This window comes from Phascolarctos cinereus, unplaced genomic scaffold (genome assembly GCF_003287225.1).
Source record: "Phascolarctos cinereus isolate Bilbo 61053 unplaced genomic scaffold, phaCin_HiC Scaffold_4;HRSCAF=312, whole genome shotgun sequence".
Lineage (NCBI taxonomy): Eukaryota > Metazoa > Chordata > Mammalia > Diprotodontia > Phascolarctidae > Phascolarctos > Phascolarctos cinereus.
Genome location: NW_027555847.1, coordinates 300693810 through 300715728, shown reverse-complemented (window position 1 = coordinate 300715728; position 21919 = coordinate 300693810). Strand labels below are relative to the sequence as shown.

Sequence of the window (21919 nt, the reverse complement as noted above, 5' to 3'; positions counted from 1 at the left end):
AATAATTGTGGAGAAGGAACTTTCTGCATCACAATCAACAACAACTTCTGCCCAGAGGCCTGCAATAGGGATTTGGGTAAAAGTGCCTTGGAGTGACATCTCCCAGAATACTAGTCCTGCTTCCAGTCCAGTCTTTATAGCCACCTGAAGATGAGGATCCTGTGGACCCATTCCTTCTAACTGCTAGTCAACTGTTACTCATAGGGCTGGCCAGCTAGCCAAAGTAGCAAGGCATCTTGAGGAAGAGACAAGAGGTAGCTAGTATATACCAAGCAGACCTAATCAACACTATCTCCTCCACTTTGATCACTTTCTCCCTTCAGACTTTGATAGAGGCAGCCCAGGACCTGAACCCAAGAACCTTTGGAATACCAATGCTTCCAACTCATTTTCTGTAGCCATCATTCTGGGAGACAATCCAGATGCAACCTAGAACCTGCTCCTGCAGGTGCTACAGCTACAGCTATTAAAGACCCCAAACTGAAAACACTGTTAAATGGTTCAAATCAGAAACTGATATGATGTTATCAGTGAAAATGACAAGAAATTAGAGTCATTAGCATCTGCTTGACCACTGTATCCTAGAGATCACGGAACTTTTCCATCTGACCTATAGCTGAAACCTTCCACATGTGTTGTCTCCTCCATTAGAATGTGGGCTCAGTGAAAGCCCATAAAAGCATATTTTTTTCTATGTGCATGCCTAGCACTTAGTCAGCCCTTAATAAATGCTTTATTCATTCAATCATTCCTTTGACACTGTATATCTATTAAGTCTTCAAACCCTGTCAAATCAAATTCCATAATATGTCTCATATACATTCTTTTGTGCCCATTCCCACTGCATAGCCAGCTTCTAAGAAACGGCCACCATTATCCTTCACTGAGATTATTCTACTAGTTTTGTAATCAGTCTCCCTATCTTCATTCTCTCCTTCTATCCATTTATTTTCATCATTATCATATTCCTCTTCCAAAGGCTTGGATAAGCTCAATCACCTATTTTAGAAACCTTCAGCAGTGTCCTGATGTTTAGTGCAACATTCGGATACCATAGTGCTCTTACAACAAACTGCTTTCTTGTTTTAGCTTTTACTACTTCTACTCATATTCCTTACTTTTCTGTCAGGATTATTTGTGGTTCTCAACTATTCCTTGGGCTTCCCTCTCTGTGACTTTGTGCTGGCTTCTATCTCCTCCTAAAAAGCTCTTACTTCATTTCTACCTTACTAAGTCTCACTTCACATGTGAGCTTTGAAAGGATAAAGACCATATTATATTAATCTTTTTTATTACCCACAACACCTAGCAAAAATAATTGGCATTCTATAAATGTTGAATGAACAAAAGTTGAGTTTTAGATACAGTTACATCTACACTGTAAAAATTGAAAAAGCTATCAATCAGCTCTCTGGATATTTTGATCAATTTACATGTCCAAAGTAGTTCATTCAGACAAATGTAGTTCATCAGCTTGGTTAGATTCAAACTAAGCATTGTTCAAAATGTTGCCATTTGGGTGACTGAAAGAAATGAATCAACCATAGCAGTACCATACAAAATTTCGTCATACCTTCAAGTTTTTCTTAATCTAAGTTTAGAATAACTAATTTTCAAGACAACATATTTTTGAACTAATCTATTTAGAGAATCATGAAATCACAGAAATTAAGCAGAGGAAAGGACCTGAGCAACCGTTTGATACCCTATAAAGAATCCCCCCTCCAACAAGCGAGCATTGAAACTTAAAGACCTCTGGAGAGGGGATGCCGCTAACTCCTACAACTTCATTCATTGTTCATAGTTCTGTCCTCTGAGGCCTAACAGAATAAATGTAATCTGGATTCCACATGACCAGATTTCAATCAATTAATTAAGAAACATTTATTAGAGACTCTTTATGTGCCAGGGACTGTGCTTAGTATAAGCACTTAAAAAACATGCCTCCCTCCTACCACCTATCTCTAGGGTAATCATGGTACTTCAATACTTCCTCATATGGCATGAATTAGGGGCCCTGCACCACCCTGTTCACCTTCATTTTGATGCTTTCCAGCTTATCAACATTCTTCTTAACCCATGGTGCCCAGGATGGAACACAACATTCCAGATGGAGTCTGAATATGGCAGAATGTAGTCAATTGATCACTTCCTTAATCCTGGAATCAATTCTTTTGGTGAGAGGCATTGTAATGAAATGGATAGAGAGACTGAATGGCTGTTAATATGACCTGGGTTAAGTCCTGCCCCACCAAGACACATCCCGGCTTCATGACCCTGGACAAATCCATTAATCTGTTAGTGACCCAAACAATCTCTAAGATTGTAAATTGCAAAGAATTTGATTACTTTTACTCCTAGGATCCTCCATCAATGAAATTCTGCTTCTGGGCCCACTGCTGATCCCCAGAGGGAAAACCATGCCTCTCTTTCTGTCCCCCCCACTCCTCCCCCCACTGTGTGTGTGTGTGTGTGTGTGTGTGTGTGTGTATCTCCATAATTTGGTTTTCTGGACTGGGTGTATGAATTTACTGCTTTGGGGAACTCTTCCTAAGGAAAATCCCTCTACCAATGCAGGTTCACACCTTCTTTGCAATTTATAGTATTGCTTGGAGAACTGAGAGGTTAAGTAACTTGCTAAATCACACAGTCAGTAAAGGTGAGTGTAGGGACATTAAGCCTAGTCTTCCTTAACTCAGAAGCCAGGTATCTAATTCACGATGCTACTTGAGTAAAAATTGTTTTGTTCTTTGTACTTGTACCTGGCATATGGTAGACACAACAAATATTTGTTAATTTTATTGATTGATTGTCTGTTAAATTGTGTGTGTGTGTGTGTGCGTGTGTGTAGATATGTGTGGATGTATTTGTACAGACCTGTGATTTAATTGCTTTACCAAATACATAAAACTCTCTGCCAATGTAGCACAACTTCTTTGTAATTTCCAGTCCCACTTCTGACATGTACTGGCTATGTGACTGTGGATAAGTCACTTGATTTCTCAGCACCCCAGGCAGCCCTCTAAGACTGGAAATTACAAAGAAGTTGTGCTGCATTGGCAGAGAGTTTTATGTATTTGGTAAAGCAATTAAATCACAGGTCTGTACAAATACATCCACACACATCTACACACACACACACACACATAATTTAACAATCAATCAATAAAATTAACAAGTATTTATTATGTCTGCCATATGCCAGGTACAAGTACAAAGAACAAAACAATTTTTACTCAAGTAATTCTGTATTGGGTAAGAATATTCCCTACATGGAGGAAATCACACATCACATAAATACATACATGCATACACACATGCAATTCCCATGTGTGTATGTAGCACGAATGTGTAATATAAGTATGCAATGTATTGTGTATTGTGTATATGTATGCATGTATGTTAGTCTCAAGTTTTAATGCTTTATTATTTATTCTCCTACAGTACAAATTCTCTTTGTCAAAAGGGAGAAAGTATTGCTTCTTCCATCTATTATATAGAATGAAACTTTTATGTGGTACTGTATCATCAGTCTACTGAAAATATATTATACAAAGAAATTTTGTGTGTATATGTACATATTAGTGTGTGTGTGCATGCACATGTACGTACTAAAGTAATCATGAACCCAAAAGAACATTTCTGAGATATAAGATTGTTTATGAGCTACTTACACATTTTAGGTTGAAAAAGCATATGTGTTTCTGTTTTAAAAAAAGCAGATTTTGTAAAGGAAGCAGTACTTTTTAATGATTATATAATGTCCTCTTAAAATAAAAGCACTTAACAATGTCATAATTGCTTATCTGTCCCCTGAACTTTACAGGAACATAAAGCTGGAATAATCAATGTTCATTACTTGAACATTTAAGTAAGTAAATACACACACACACACACACACACACACACACACACACATATATATATGCATATGTATATACATTTATATATATGTATATGTTGTAATTAAATTCTCAGCTTCAACTGAATTGCCTTTGGAAACATATACTGGCTAAGGACACAGTACTGTATAAAAACTTCTGGTCTGCACATGGAAAACAAATTATTATTGTATTAAAAATTACATTTTCCAAAACATTTGTTTCTCATCTGGCATCAAATGAAGTTTAATTGCAAGTTGTTTTATGTCATTTTCTCTTGGGGATATGTTTTCCAAAAGATACACAGGAGGTTCATATGTACACACATCTCATTATTTCTCAGTAGGATTCATGTTTGTGCCACCTACTCGTGATTGGAAACACTCGAATGTCTCTGTGACAAAGCTTTGTGCTAGTCTTTTATAACAATACAGCTCTCATCTTGCTACATGTTTCTGTGGGCTTTTTCAAAAGGATGTTCCATATTGCCAAGAAAAAAAAAGAAAATAACTAAAAAGAAAAACAACCCAAAAATTGAAGTGACTTTTAACATTTTCTTTGACATATTTAAACAAAATATTCCCTTTCCTCCAGCAAACAGGCATAAAGTGATTGGGTTTGGGTTCGAATTACATTTGGCTAGCAGCTGTTTATAAAACTGAGCAGCAGACAGTACAGTAAAAACAGATTATATGTGGATACTATTTCTTTCCTGGACAGCCTTTCTTATAAATATTTGCTTTTACTATCAGTGTAAAAGAGGAGAACATATTCTCTTTCCATAGTTTGGAAATGGCTTTGGAGATGATATAAAATAATCATGTCTGGGAGTATTTATCCTTTGTTTAACAGCTCTTCACCCTAAAAACTGATCCCTTTTGACCTTATTTGTTATTGTCATGACAAATATCAGTGACTACAAGTGTATTTTGACTCTAAAGGAAACCTATGCTAACCCTTGGTTTAGATACCCAGAAGAAGAAGAGAAGTGAGCTCCGTGTCAGGCTTACTAAGGGAGTAATTCTCCTGCTTTGGCTTTGTTTGGCCGAGTCTTGAGCTAGAAGAAAAGCAAATGTCAGATGTCAGTATGACAGAATAAGTACAGTCTTTGGAAAGATTCTTATAAGAGTTTTCTAAAAAGATGGAGATATCCAATCAGTCAGATTTAGTCCTGAGATTTCCAAACAGAAAGCTAAAGATTTTGTAGCAGGTCCACTCTCTGCTTCACATTCCCTTCATAGGTTCAGAAGAGAAGCTGGATTTACTGAGCTTCTCCTGCTTAGTAATGTAGATCCTATGGTCTCAGGCCTATGAATTATTGCTGAGTATGTAATAGTTCTTCTGTTTGTCTCTTCACTTAATGCAGGAATAATATATTAGTCCGTTCTAATATACTGTATCATAGTTTGAATATGAAAGGTACCATATAAAAGCAAATCTTTCCTCATCTATTTCAACATTCCATTTTGCATGAAACCATCATAAACCACCCCCTCTGAAGGCTATTGCTTCTCAAGGTAATCGAGTAAACAGTGATTATATAGCAACAGGAAAATCTTTTATTTTTCCAAACTCTGACTTCATTTCTTAAGCCTTCTGGTGGCTGTATTATGTGAAATCCTTGATGCCCCCAAGAGGCCCTGCGCCAGTAGAAAGCAGTGATTATAAACTGATGCTATACAAATGCAACCAGAAAAGAGCAAAAAATCCCCTTTTTCTATCTAGGTATTTATCTGAGTTAGTTACCAAAGCTTGATTTTTTGAAGAAAAAAAAAAGAAGAGGCAAGTGTGTAATGTGAAACATGAAGTTCCTAATGCAATGGTTTAGTCAAGTAAAAGAATAGATTATACTTGGCCATTATTAAGGGAAAGGATCACAATCACTCAGGCTTAAGGCTGCCTTGTGTTTCCACATCAGGCTGTCAACCTTCCTTACTATTGTCACTAGCCTTATCAGCATGGTCCATACATTTCTATCTTATCTCTCTGTTCCCTCCCCCCCTGTCCCCATCCATTTGGAACAGTTACCTAGTAGCTCTGCTCCTGGTGAGGAATAAGTGGCTGCTTTCCTCCAGCTGGCTGGATAAGATCACAACAGAATAGCTGTCCTCTTGACTATCTCCCCTCTGAGCTGGCTCTTGGGAGCCACTCAATTCCCAATTCCCAGGTTATTGTAAATTCCTGGTGCTATCAAAAGTGCCAATCAAAGAAACATACAGAGAAACACTTGTTCAGAGAGAGAGAGAAAGAGAGACGATGAGATATAGTGGGAGAGGGAGAGGGAGAGAGAGAGAGAGAGAGAGAGAGAGAGAGAGAGAGAGAGAGAGAGAGAGAGAAAGAGAGAGAGAGAGAGAACTAACTTAAAATCTAAGCAAACTTAAACCTTTCTTCTTCAGAAAAATGGGATACTTCCCAGACAGTCTAGAAAAGAAGTAATTTAAGTAAGATTCAGAATCACTCAGTATTTTTTTTCAAACTCTAGACTTCAATCCTTTCCAATTTCAGATAATCTATTTTTTATCTGCTTTTTACATTCTTGTTCCTATACTTCCAGAAATTGAAATCCAAACTTTCTATTTCCCCTACCCTCTTTCTCTCTCTATTTTTTCAAAATGACTGCTGCCAGCCAAAGAATTTTATTTTTTTTCCAGTTTGAGCAAAGCTTTACTTTGTTCTTATTTTAAAATAAATAAATAAATAAACAAACAAATAAATAAATAAATAAAATAAAAGCAGTCTTAGTCTCAAGTTTGCATTCCATCTTCTTTGAAATGTTAAAACATCTGGATTTGGGGGGGGGGGAATCCACTTTAGCATGTTTAGAGAGAAAAGGCCAGCCCACAAAATAAATCAGGGTCAAGTGCTTGCAATTTCATGGACGATTATAAAGCAGCCCAATTTATTAGTTAACCTTGTATCAAGCTTATGTGTTGTCATAACCACTGCAGTTCATAAATTTTGGTTGGAACATGGATAAATTCTCAGGTTCAGCAAAACAAAGATTTATTCTTAGGGCAAAGCATGGCACGCCATGTGGTTCTACCTTACTTCTTGAAGTTTTCCATCTTTCAAGTGAAATTAAGTCTTTGTTTAGTTCATTTTTCCAATTAATTCATGAAATTTTACCAACAGTAACTTGGAAACAAAAAGACGCCCACAATAAATTATTGAAAGGAAAATGCTTGCTAGTTTAATTGGAGAGCAGATGGTTGTCTCAAAGGGTCTTCTTACAGTGTTTCAATAGCACAGCAAGGAAGAGGGAAGCAGGTTGCAGTGTCCCCTAATGCTAACAAAAACAACTTGAAAGAGGGTAAGCCCCAACGTGATGGCAAAGCCAACTACTTTGGGACTTAGATTGCTCCCCAATTCTGGCTACACCTTATTTATACATATTTAAATGAGTACATGTGGTCTTCTACTAAGGAACATAAGCTTTTTGAGGGCAGAGTCTGTTTCATTTATATATCTGTATCGCTGGCACTTAGGACAATGCCTGGCACATAGTAGGCACTTAATAAATGCTTCCTGATTGATCTGATGTCAAATCTTTTGACAAGAAAAAAATGCCTCAGATAGATCGCCTTTAAAGATGAAACCAAGAGATGTATGTCCATATTTACCCCTGAGTTAGAATAGAACTCTTTAGTAAAAATCTAAGATGTTGCCCACGAGCTGTAAGCAGCCTCTGAGGTCATCCAGTCTAACTCAACCCTTCTCTCCTTCCTCATTTTATGGGTCCTAACGTCCTGAGAAGTTACATAACCTATACAGACAATAAACATCAGTGATGGATTTGACCCTCTCCCAGAACCTCTCACTCCAGAAGGATTGCTTTTTACTTTATAACATCCTGTCTCCTTGCTGTCAATGTTGTTGTCCAATCATGTCCAACTTGTCATGACTCCTTTTGGGGTTTTCATGGCAAAGATACTGGAGTGGTTTATCATTTCCTTCTCCAGTTTATTTTACAGATAAGGAAACTGAGGCAAATAAAGTTAAGTGATTTGTCCAGTGTCACACAGATAGTAAGTGCCAGATTTGAACTCAGGAAGATGGGTCTCTGACTTCAGAGACAGCACTCTGTCCACTGTCCTACCTAGCTGCTCAATTTCTGTCAATGCTATTCCATACATTTTTCAGGCATATTATATCCAATTCATCAGAGGCCTTCTAGTTCTTTCCCAGGGACATACAACAAATACAGGCTTAAAAAACAACAACAAATTCTTAGCTTAAAAGTATTTATTACCTAATTCATTTATTTTTTTACATTTGAAATTGACTTTGGACTAGGTTTTAGAATTTTTTGAAAAGGAATTGGTGGAGTTACTTTGTTAAATTGGTGTATTCTTTAATGTGGGGACTACTTTTACCAGTTTAGGCTAGAAAATTTTCACATCTCATTGTGGATTCTTGTCTATTTTACACAAATCATCCACCCAACTTTTAATATCACTGGAGTGCCATTTAGTAGTTATGATTCATTGCTATTTGTTATTTAATTAGTTATCATTACTTTATTATTTTTGGCTTATTAGTTATTAACCACTTATTGATCATCTACTCTGTGTAATGCCAAGATTTTTTTTTTTTAAATTTTACTGAACCTGGAATTTTATTGGTTTAGGGAATTACTAGAGAGGAAATGTGCCCACTCTTCCATGTAGATTAGCAACTCCTCTATGATTTATATTCTTAGAGAGTCTCCTTTGACAATGTAAAGTTAAATGACTCGTCCAGGGTTATATAGCCACTCTTCCATGTAGATTAGCAACCCCTCTGTGATCCACATTCTTAGAGAGTCACCTGGGATGATGTAAGATTAACTCATATAGCCAGTATATGTAAAAGTTAAGATGTGAACCAGGGTCTTCTGTCTCTGAGGCCAGCTCTTGCTATCTTTCTGTAAGTAAAAAAAAAAAAAGAAAGAAAGAAAGAAAAGAAAAGAAGGTTGAAGTTTCTGTCTTAAGGGAGCTTATAATCTCTCATCAGAGTTTAAAGTCTTACCTTTTTTTTTTAGTTTTTAATTTATGTAGTTCAAGTTAACTTTTAATTCCTTATGAACCATACAACATACATAGATAATTAATGCTAACATCTGAACTATTTTGCCAAAAAAAGTGCTCTAGTCTTTGAAAACTGGAAATGACCATTTCTCATCTATGCTCAATATTAGTGTTTCTTTTTCATCTCAATTTTCACCAGATCATCTAAACTTATTGTTTTCTAAACACAATTTTAGTGATAACTTGTTTTTATATCACCTACATTTTCTAATATATTCTACCTTTTCCCCTTCTCAGAGATTCATCACAATAATGAAGAATTAAAGAGGAAAAAAGCAATATTTTAGCAAAACAGACCAAAACTTTGAAACAGTTTTCTTTATATAAACTTTATATACCTATAGTCTCCCTTCCACACCAGGAGAAAAGGAAACATTTTCTCTTATGTCTTCTGTGGAGCCTGTCTTGGCCACAACACCTAATTTTAATGATTTTCTTGTTTCCATTTACATTATTGTACTCGTACATATTGTTTTCTTAGTTCAGCTTACTTTAATTTGCATCAGTTTATATAAACCTGTTTTAAACATATTCATTGCTTTTTACATCGCAGTAATATTCAATTACATTTGTATACCACAACTTGTTCAACCATCTACCAAGCAATGATCATCATTTTTGGTTTTCAGTTCTTGGTTATCACAGAAAGTGCTGCTATATATCTTCTTCTTCTTCTTCTTTTTAATCATGGACCTCCTTAGGGTATATGCTTAGCAGTTAGATATCTGGGTCAAAAGATGTGGACATTTTAGTTACTTTCCTAACATAATTCCAAATTGCTTTACAGAATGTTTGGTTCATTTCATAATTTCACTAACAATGCACGGTGTTCCCGTCTTTCACACCTCCAACATTTATTATTCCCATCTTTTGTCATATTTGACAGTTTTCTGGGTATGAAGTAAAAACTCAGAGTTTTGATTTATATTTCTCATATTCTTAGTGATATTTGACATTCTTTTATGTTTTTTATAATTTTCAATTATTTTGACCATTTATTTATTGCTGTTTAGATCTTATATATTTCTGTTGCCAATATCTTGAATATCAAACCTTCATCAGAAGTATCTGATACAAAGATTTTTCCCCAGCCAACTGCTTACTTTTTTTGTCCTAATTACATTAATACCATTCATCCAACAAACATAATTTTATGTAATTAAAATGATCTATTACACCTTCTGTGATCAGCTCTGTTTATCCCTCGTTTGCTAAAGAATTTACCCATTTGCTATAGCTCTGAGAGGTACCTGATCTGCTTCTATCCTAATTTTTTGTGGTATGAATTTTAATATTGAAGTCATGAATCCATTTTAAGTTCATCATGGTATATGGAATAGGATATTGGTATAGAGCAAACACCTGCCAGACTGCTTTCCAGTTTCTCAAGCAATTCTTGTCAAGAAGGGAGTTTATTTCAGGTAATTTATTTGGGGGGGCTTGTTATTAAATTATTGATTATTAAAATTATTGAGTTTAATTATTTCTGATTCTTATGTAGTCTTTTCCACCAAGGTGCTTCTCTATTTTTAAACCAATACCATGTAGTTTTGATGCTTATTATTTACAAATCTAGTTTAAACTATGGAAGTGGTATTCCCCTTCTTCCCTACTTTGTTCATATTTTCCTTGATATTCTAGATCTTTTGTACCCTCTAAATACATTTTATTATTTGATATGGTACTGTGAAGCTTCTTCCTTATGATTTGATTACTATGACACCCAATATGCAAATTAATTTAGGTATTATTGCCATTTTTACCATATTAGCATGGCCCTGATATAAGAATGGAATATCCTTGCCAGATTTATCTTAAATAACAGTGTCTCTCTTATCTTTTTCAGGTAACTAAATAGGTCAGAGTTTGTATAGCTGGGCAACTAGATTTATCCATTTGCCTCTCTATAGATAAAATAGAATAAATCTTAATTTAGACAAATCTTCCCTCTTTTAAATAACTCTAGGTTAAATGCCAACTGAAGCAAATATGATTCCTTTTGTATCTAGAATATAACTTAGGTTGTAGTAATGCCATGCTGAATATTTGGGATGAAAATTGGAACATTTAATTAAAAATCCATGGCTGTTTTTTATACAGATACCAATACCAAACTTCCTGATGGTACTATTATCCCACCTCAGATATTTAGAACATAGAGAACAGGAAGGTCAGGTGCCACTTCTCATTGATATATCTCCATCAAACATAGTGCCTTCTTTATATAAGAGATAACTTTCAAGTTACTCTCTACATACTTCATATGTGCAGAGTTGTTAGCATGTTGTCTCCTCCATTAGCTTATGAATTCCTTAAGGGCAAGGATTTATTCATTCATTCATTTAGCCATTCATTCATTCATTCATTCATTCATTCATTCATTCATTCATTCATTCATTTGTCATTCTTTCTTTGGCTCTCCAGTGCAAGCTAAACCAGGTTGGGGCTAACCTATAGGCCTCAAACCTATCAGTAAGTTTGGAAATGTCTATCTCAAACATGTAAAGATTTCTCCCAGGAAAATGCCCAGATGAGAACAATTTGGCCTAATAGCTATGAAGGAGGCTGAAGCAGGTGCTGTGGAGAATTCAGAGGTTCGTCTGACATAGAAGAGGCCAAGGTCATTCACTGTATCTTGGGCTATCACCAGTCATCTTGACTTTTGTCTTGCTACTAGACTTTGATGACTCTAGAAGAGAGAGAGAGAGAGAGAGAGAGAGAGAGAGAGAGAGAGAGAGAGAGAGAGAGAGAGAGAGAGAGAGAGAGAGAGAGAGGCTGATGACTTTGTGCATCTCCACCTCACTTAAATCCAATTCATACAAAAGTCAAGACGTCACCCCATGATGTCATTGGTCCACTTCAAAAATGAAGGATGAACAACAACAGCTTAGCACAGTGCCTATAACTTATAAATGAATGAATGAATGAATAAACAAATGCTTGACAAAAGCCTGAATGCAAGAAGGTACTATGAGGAAGGTGAAAAGCAGATATATTATTATGAAGTAGAGAAAATCTTGGATTTTCTGAAACGTTTCCAAGGTCGGAATAATTAAAATTCTCAAGTTTGATGCCAAATTATTTGCTGTTGTTCAGTCTTCTCAGCTGTGTCTGACTTTGCATGATCCCACTTGAGGTTTTCTTGGCAAAGATACTGGAGTGGTTTGCCATGTCCTTCTCCACCTCATTTTATACAGGTAACTGAGGCAAACAAGGTTAAGTGATTTGACGAAAGTCGCACAGCTAGTAAGTGTCTGAGGCCAGATTTGAACTCAGGTCTTCCTGACTCCAGGCCCAGTACTCTATCCACTGCACCATCTAGCTTCCCTGATCCCAAATTATACACTCTCCCACTGGGACAAATTCACTCTCTGTCAAATAGGAAGGTACTTGTTTCTTTCCTTAGATATACTAATAGAAATGAGACTTTGTGGTAAGACAAGCAGGAATACTTTAAAACCAGAGGTAATTTTTCTTCAGTGATCATATAAACTGTATTCATCACCATATAACTTGAATAACCTGTTTTAAGTAGGAGAGATCTGCTTGTACCTCTTAGACCTTTCAGAAAACTATGATCATCCTTTAATTCATGTGCCCATAAAATTTGTTATGAGCAGGCAATTCAGATCTATTCCATAGATTTGTACAAACAAACAATACCCTCACTACTGTCCTTTTTGCTGTTTTCTTCTTTCTTTTTCAGTTAATCATAAGGTGGTGCAAAAATTCTCCAATACCTATCATAGTTGAAATGTATTCTATCAACAAATTCTTTTAAGTTAGTTTTTTTCTTTTCCTTTCCTGCTTTCTGACGACACTTCTCTCTAGACACCCTTTATATAAATACTTAAAATTACTGTATTTTTCCCACTCCAAACATCTTGATCATATCTCTTCCTTGCACCTTTCAATCTCTGCTTCCCAGGAAAACATATGCTTCAAGTTGCTTGATCCTTCAAATAGTCCATATGACCCTCATCTCTTCTAGAAAGTTTTCTAGTGTGAATGTTAGTGATTGCTGGGATCACATGACAATTCCTGCTGAGAGCTTCACACGTGCAAATTACCATTTGACCTCCATAGTGACACATTTGTCACAGCAATTTTCACTTGTGGCGAAATGAGTTAAATTGCCTCAGAAGAAGTGATTTTAAGTGCAATTTTTCATGCAAAACTTCCCCAAAGCTCTGCTACTATGTGTCTTACAGATTGGTACCTGGGCTTCAGCAATTTCTTTTTATGTTTTTTTTTTTATAAGAAGCACAATATTTCCGTAACTCACATTTGGAATGGTTCCTGGTTTGGGGAAGCAAATTATTAAAACCAAGCATATGGAGGTCTTAAAGTGGAACCTTATGGGAGAGAAAGAAAAAACATGGATCATGAAGACTATTTGGTAACATTAAAAAATTAAATGCTTGCACAATCTTAGGGAATGAAGGTTTCTTCTTTGGAACATTTTTCTACCCCACATTTGAGAATTTGCTGTGTTGGGTAAGCTGATAAGTGCATTAAAAACTGTTACTGTTGATTCTTATGCGATGATTTTATTCTATTGTCTTCATCTGCCTCTTGTAATTGTATTGTTCAGTAGGAGGGAATGAGGTTGTTAAGGAGAATTTTTAAAGGATGCTGAGTTCGCAATGATTGACTGTTCAAATGAAAGGTTATTAGAGAAAGATGGCAGGTTAGGCCTAACTGAAAAAGAGTGTCATAAGAGGAGGAGCTGGTGGGGGAAAATGCATTGTCTGGAAGTCAGAAGGTGTTGCACTGCCCTTGGGTCTGCTCTTGACTCAAGGATGACCTCTTTTCAAGCTCTGTGTGGCAAAGGGAAATTGAACACTAAAATATGGCTTTCCTATGTGTTTCATAGGGATGCAGTACAGTGAATGAGATACTACTTAAGTGTATATGATTTCTATGTGAGGTGGGGTTAGTTAGGGATTTTAGGGTATTGGAGACAAACATAGAATTTATTTTTAGAATATTCTTTTTTAGTTCAACCTTATCCCCTCCCTTTGAAGATTCACTTTTTTCCTTTTATAATTCCTAAATTTATTAGTATATTATACAATGAAAAGATGATGAACATGTTCTTTGGATCTCCTACAATGTAGTGCTCGGTACAGAATGTCACAGTTTGCATTATCTACCAGTGGTGGCAAACTCATATAGAAACAAATCTATCATTGTAGGGCTACATATTGACTTAAAAAACCATAAATTAACATTATCCATGTGGCATTGTATTTTTATTTATTTTGGTTGTGTTTAGTTGGTTTTTAGTCCTATCAGATCCTTTGTGACCCCATTTGGGGTTTTCTTGGCAAATATACTGAAGTGCTTTGCCATTTCCTTCTCCAGCTCATTTTACAGATGAGGAAACTGAGGAAACAGGGGTAAGTGACTTGCCCAGGGTCACACAGCTAATAAACATCTGAGGCCAGATTTGAAGATGTTTGTTCCTGACTCCAGGCCTGGGGCTTTATCCACTGTACCACCTAGGTGCACACTTATTTTGTTTAACATTTCCTAATTATATTTCAATCTGGTTGTTCCACACTCTGGTATTTTGGCTGGCAGGATGTCAATTTGGTACCTCTTTTCATTTCCTTCATTTTATGTATGGGAAAATTGAAGTCCAGAGGTGCATAATGACTCATTCATCTAAGGTCACTCAGCCCCATATCTTTAGTGATAGAGCTACAACTAAAATCTTCAAATCTTCAGTATCTCCATCAAGGTGCAATCATATTATGGGGAATTCATATTAGCATTTTGTCTGAAAATGATTGGGTGGTTTTAGCGGCCTTCAACTATATTTGAATCCACAGTTTGACATGGCATGCAAAAAAGTTAGCTGAGTCTAGGACTTCATTAGCAAAGGCATATATAGATTCTAGGAATAAGGAAATTATAATTCCACTATTCTCTGCCCTTGCCAATCAGTCAAGGAGTCAATAGACAGGAAGTTAAGTGGCTTAGCTAACATTTGTTGGGTGAGGATATCACTCATAAGATCATAGGATTTAGACCTGGAAAGTACATTAGAGTTCACCTGGTCGATTCATCTTACAGACGAAGAAACTGAAGTCCAGAGAGGTTGTTACTTAGCCAAGCCTAAGACAGCTGGGGCTCAATCTCAGGTCCTTGGATTCTAAAACTGTTGCTCCTTTGTAGAAGTTATTTCTCTTCTGCTACTGAAAAGGTAGGTATCTAACTTTCAACTTGAAAATTCTCTGATAATTTGCTTTGGTAATAGATAGGTAACAAACAAATGTTGAATGAAAGATTTAGAGGAGATCACTGATATTTATTTATATGATGATGTTTATATTAAGATCATCTCATTTTGATGTTATTTGACTGATGATGACAGTTGATGGGTCTGAGCTGAGTAGGCTGTTAATAAATGTTTTTTTTTTCAATGTGGAATAAATGTTAAATGTGGAGGTAGTGGTAGGGGAGAGTTTTTGGATAAGCAATCTGTTATGCATTAAAGGGTCACCTATAAACAAGAAGGAATAAGAAGTGGGAGATGGGAGGGGGATCAAAGAACCATACAAGGAGAGTAATGATGCGTTACCAGGGGAAAAAAGTGTTTCAGGATGTTGATGAAATGGTAATATGGTGGATGTTAGAAGGCTGGGCAAACTCACCCCACTCTCCATAGCTCAACTGAACTTGATTTGGTGGCACCAAAGAAGGTACAGGGCCTAGATCTGTCAAAATCCTTGCTCATTGGGAATGCAACTTTTTTCTTGAACTCTTATCAGAGTAAACCACCATAGGACCAGGATGTTTTTTCCTTCTCAAGTGTCTCTTTACTCATACTTCAGCAGAATTTCTGCTTTCTTTAACTAAAATAACACGTATGGCTCAGAAACATTTAGTGACAGGGCAAAACATAATGCTTCCTTGATGTTACCTTTTTTTAAAAAAAATGCCCTTGAGAGTTCTATCCACAAGACACCAACAAGGTCTTTTCAGTGATGTAGAATCTAGTCAATGTGCTTCTGCACACATGCAGATCCTCTGAGACCCTGAGAAGCACCTTCCCACTCACTTTTCCATGCCTTCCTAATGGAACCTATCTTACTTTGCTGTAATATCAGACAAGGAAGTAGCTATGAATAATAATAACATTTATAAAATTGCTTTAAATTTTATGAAGGGCTTTATGTACATAATCTTGTCTCATTTGAGCCTCATAACAACCCATTTTATAGTTGAGGAAGCAGTGGCTCAGACAGGTTAAGCCTCTGTTCCATGTTCATGCATCTGGCAAGTGCCAGAGGCAATATTTTGAACTCAGGTTGTTCTCATTCACGTCAATCCCTCTGTTCATCACACCACCCTGATGATGATGATGATGATGATGATGATGATGATGATGATGATGATGATGATGATGATAGACATTTGTAGAGTCCTTTGATGTTTTTTAAAGAAATTTACACAATGCATTTGCTCTAATTAGGGCAGCTTCTAGATACACTGCTACAAAAGGAAAAGGCATGTGGAAGGTTTTAAGTAAATACATATCTGTTCAAAGGGTACCACATAAGGCTTTTTTTTTCTTTTGAGGCATTTCAACAAAAAGACAAATTAAAAAGTACAGGAGAATTTTATAGCCAAGATTTGTCATCCTTGAGCCATGTACCTACATCCATGTGTTTCGTATAACAGGATACTTGTAGAATGTTCAGGAATTATATGGTCAATTAAGCAGTTAAGTATCTAAAGCTTGGCTAAATTTTAATTGTAGATTTATAACTCAAGGAACTAACCAGATGTGTACATCTTATTTTCCTTTAGCTAGGCATCAGTGGAATTTAAACATTGTTGCTGAATGTTTGATGTGTTTAACATTTATCGAATCTCAGTAATCAAATACAGGCTAAGGTGATTAGAGCACAATAATTACTTCATGTTTTGGGAAAGGGAGTATGTGTGTGTGTGTGTGTGTGTGTGTGTGTGTGTGTGTGTGTTTCAAAGCTATTTAAAGTTTAATGGTACCAAGGAACATGTTTGAGTAGATTATTTTTAATATTAGTATGAATTTGATTTACATTGAAATTATGGATATCAGTTCATTAAAAAATGCATTGAGGGCAGTAAGCAGAGAGGGTTTGGCTTTTGACCAGCAACAGAAATACAACTATTGCTGTACAACTAATGGGAGAGCACATTAAGCCACATGTCTCTTCCTTTGGTTAGCTGATAATACAATGTACAGACAAATAGAAGTTTCAGAATAGGGACCTAATACCATTAGGAAGCTTAATTAGCTCCAAAATATGAGATTTGTGATTCAAATAAGAGAAAGGGGTACAGATGATTTAGGGAAAGGTTATAGACAGGGTGATGACTTTATGCAGCTACCTGCATTTAGTTAATCCATTGTACAAAGGATCCTTCTCTACATATAATCTGCAAAAAAGCCATAACAATGGGTCAGACTGAATGTTTCATTCCTGTTCAAGTCAATCATATTGGTTTCCATAGTCAGAAAAAGAGAAAAAAAATTGAAAAAAAATTAGGAATGAGACAATGACTGTATGTTGGCTAAATTTAACCAAATTGAAATAAAAGATCATAACCACTGGTAGCAGTTCATCAAATGTTTTCTTCAAAGCAGCTTATCACTAATACTTATAGAAACAATGATAATAATAATAATGACATATATAGTATCTTAAGATAGTTCAAAACATTTGAGTAAGGGATTTTTCATTTGAATGAAATGAAACCTTTTTATTTCCTTTATCCTGAAAATCTTTAAAGAAGCTATTATATTTATTATCAAGATGGATGTCTTAAAATAAAAAGCCAATCTTTGATATCTTGGAGTTCTTAAAAAATAATTAGTGATGTATTAGCCATATTGTAGCCTTTGGAGATTTTTCATAAATTGAATAAGCTCATTAAAGTGTTTCACCCAAGCTTCTCGCTTTTTCAGTCTAACTTCCTTAAATATGAAGGACATAATTTATCTTTACCTGTTCTGTTTGAGAAACTTTTACCCTTCCAATATTTCCTCTTCTCACCTACTTAATTCCCAATTCATCAACTTTCATATTTAGCTATGTATTCCTGGTTCCAGGGAAACGAATATGTAGAAAAATGCGTGGGCTAACAATTAAAAAGGATTAAAGAATAATTGTATGTGAACAGGGATACATACATACATACATACATACATACATGCATATATATATATATATATGCTTGTTTACTTTTATAGTTATATGTTACATATGTGTTATAGTTATATGTTTGTTTGTTTTGGTTAATTTATATGGAGAAGATTCATGTTGCTATGGTTTAATTCCTTCAACAGAATTTCAGATTATTGGTCATTAGATGAAGGGCATGCTAAACCTATCAGAACTTAAATTCATGTTTATAGACAGTCTAAGAATAGAGGATATTCTGCTCTATTCTAACAGATTATTTTGTTTTGTTTTGTTTTTAATTTTGCTTGTTCCCTGAATCATCACGGTCCTCCCAAATAATCACCTGGTAGCCAGTGCTTTCTGAATTAAGGCAGCTCTTCAGATGGGTTGTTGGGCTGCTACCTGAAGCCTTTCAGCTTATTAAAACTTGTCAGAGATTACATCCCACTGGTATCACCCTCAAGAGCCAATGTCATAATAAGACATTGGCATAAGATATTTCAGAATGAGTTTCTTACAGTGTTTCTATTTAGCTACTTTAGCTTAATTTTCCTCTTATAAATTATATTTTAAATGATTGCTATAAAGAAGTTGCCCTAAGGTCTATAAAGGACAATATAACATAATAGAACAAGCATTGGCTACTGTGGCTAAACCTGAGTTTGAATCTCACCTCTGGCAGTTATTAGATTGTGATGGTGGGCAAATCCGTTAATCTCAATGAGTCTGAGTTTCCTTATCCATCCAATGCATATATACAATGGATACATACAATGCTTTAAAAAGTTATTATAAGTATCAAGTTAGATAATGTATGCAAAATTCTTTGCAAACCTTAAAGTGCTACATAAATTTCTTTTATTATTAGCATCTTTTGTTTACGAAGATGAAGCTACTGATACAGGATTGGGCTGTTTTTAAAGAAATGACAATGAATTAGCACCGTTTTTTCAATGTTTAACCTTGACCCTTTAATACAAGTGAAATGTTTTCATGAGGAAGTCAGTCTGAGTCAGAAAGATGGTCTGAAGCCAACAATAAAGTAAAGCTAACTAGCCCATATAGTCCTAGGACATCACCTTTGGTTTCATTAGGACCAAAATCTTCCCCTACTTAACTAATCTTTGTTAGTAAGTGTGATAAATAGCCAATTAACTTGTTAAACAATGATTTTCCCTTTATAGCTTCACCTACAATACAGAAATCATCTAGAAGATAGAAGCATTTCTCTGGAGAATTATTTTATCCCAAATGCCCAACAAGAGAATTTATAATTCCCTATAAAGTTTGCTAATGAGGACAGATATACAAAGCAATTTTCCCCCACTTTGAAGAATTCTTTTACCTTCTACTTGGTAGGCTCCCCCCCCCCATCCTTCACTTTCCAAAAGATTAGCCCTCTTCCCTCTAGCAGCATCTCATGTTTAGTACTGTTGTCAACAGGCATCTACGCAATGTACATAAAGGTATGTATGTGCTGGGATATCATCCTTTTCTAAAATGAATCAATAATTCTTATGCAAATATTATGTGTCTTATAAAATAAGCACAGATATATCTTTTTAATGAAGGTGACCTGAACATACCGTTTAGAAGAATTAGTGATTGGGGTAGGGCAAAGGGTAGGGAAGAAAATAAGAGCTTGTGAAATGAAAATGAATCATTAGGAGTAAGAGAGGTGATCTTGCATCAGTATGACTGTCTTGTGTTTTTGCAGCATACAGTTTCAAATGAACTAAATGAGCTCATGTTCCAAGATTCTTAGGAGAAACTAAAAAAAAAAGTGGTTATTTTCCAATGTACTGAAAAACAATATTGAATTTGATAAATTAGAAGTCTGGATTATTCATAGCAACAGTACAAATTTCAATCCCTGCTTCACCCTTTCTCCTCTTCCCAAATCCACTGAAATGGAGGCTGAATGGGGACTGAGCCCTTTTATTATTGCTGAATTGACAGTGATTTAAATACAGTATTAGCCATTCTCCTAGTCCTGGATCTACTGCTGGGTTATTTTGTAGCTGAATTTTTCAATCTAAACAAAAATGAATTTTGCAAAAACTGATTTTGATTAATTGGGGCTGTCTAAAAATAAAAAATATGCCATGGTTACCATGGGTTTATCATTCTCTCCTATGGGCCACATTCAATCTTCATTCTGAACACAGAATTCTCATTATTATCCTCAATCTGCACTACTTTTCATATTTGACTTTTAAAATATACACAGTTGCTTTCAATCGAAAAATTAGTACCAATGTATAGTAGAGATGATTACACACAATGTATATAAACATTCATTGTGATTGATATAGGTTGATCCTATACCTTTGCAGCACAAAGTTTGCCTTGAGGAATGGATACCATATGTGCAAAAGTTAAACTGTTAAGTCACTGGACACTCCCTATGTGCTTGTTGATGCATGATACCAAATGAATTTGTTGCCCTGGAGATACCTTAAATTTACATCACAGGGTATTTCTTCTGCTCTGATTTTTACATGCTGTCAAATTTTGCATTAATTTAAAAAAAATCCTTCCCCCTTTACTTAAGACCTAGAATAGCTGTGGTTTATCTTATGCAACCACTTTTCTCCTCATATTTCCAGGTGTTTGTTTACAGCATAATCTACTGATGAATAGGTTTCTTCTGATTATAAATTCATGGCTGTAGGAGCAGGGCTTTTGGTAAGCAAACAGCTATTCCCACACAGTGGAGTTCCTTAACTTCCTAATTTACAATCTGTGAATTCTCCCAATCAATATCTCTGTTCTGAGTAGCCTCGAGAAATAGGTTCTTTCTGTATCTGTGCCTACCTCTTCTCTAAGCCATTCATTTTTCTACGTAGTTAGTAGTGCCAGTCCTCAGAATTGTGACTGTGGTCAAAATGATCAGTCAGTGGAACTGTGAAAAATGTAGACAAACCACTCAGGAAATTTTCTAATTAAGAAGAAAATGATCCCCAAATCCCATTTTAATTGAGAGGCTGCTAGTCTCTGTCAAACCTTCCCTATGCCCCACCAAAAACCCAGTGTATATGGGAAAAAATACTAATGAAGTGCTAGCACAGAGGTGGGCACAAAGAAAATAGCATACATGGGAAATGTGATATCAAGTACTGAAGACACATACTATTGAGAATCTATTGCACTGAATCTGAAGTAAAAATAGAATAATTCACTCGATACAGCAGATCATGGCTGGGTTAATTAATTCCATAGAGGCTGGCAATCATTATGGTCAGTGAGATGGATAGGGTTGCCCTGGGAGTTATCTTAATTTTGGTCCTGTTACCTGGATTCCATAGAGCTGGTAGTGATAGAAAATGGAATTTTACCTACTATATTTATGCTAAAACCCAAGAACAACTTGTTTTTATGTTAGTACTAATGTGATTGTGTTGTAATCAGTGGGGTTTTAAAAATTGTGTCTCAAAGGTTAATCTCTGTGATCATCATTTTACACTCACTCTTATTCTTATCAGTTATATTTAGTGGCAGATTGCAAGCTTTCCTTATTATCTTGTTAAATCAGTAGGTGAAAGCCTTTCAAGGCACCTCTTTTTAAGCATCTTTTATTAATGCTAATATGCCAGATGGGACAAATTAAAATGGTTCTGTTCTTCATGCTGCCACTACCCACAATTTTACCACATCATTTGCTGGTTAAGGAAGCATATGAAAACAATAGGTAGAGTACACTGTTGTAGAAGTTCAGAAATTCTAAAATTCTTTGTCTAGGAAAAAGAAATACTTCTTTATTTGACTAGAAAAAATCCCAATGTCCAAT

General features: G+C 35.6%; 1 long non-coding RNA gene across 2 annotated transcripts in view; it reads right to left on the bottom strand.

The window, feature by feature from the left end:
• Positions 1 to 4118: 4118 nt before the first annotated feature.
• The window catches only part of LOC110222247 (uncharacterized), a 124906-nt gene continuing 107105 nt past the window's right edge, over positions 4119 to 21919 (bottom strand). The window contains exons 3-4 of one of the 2 annotated variants that reach the window (XR_013486113.1): positions 8688 to 8784; positions 4119 to 4938 (exon numbers count right to left, since the gene is read on the bottom strand). This is a non-coding gene — a long non-coding RNA (uncharacterized LOC110222247). Of the gene's footprint in view, positions 4939 to 7016; positions 8785 to 21919 lie in introns of those variants that run through there. The other variant, XR_013486112.1, reaches the window with a different exon arrangement.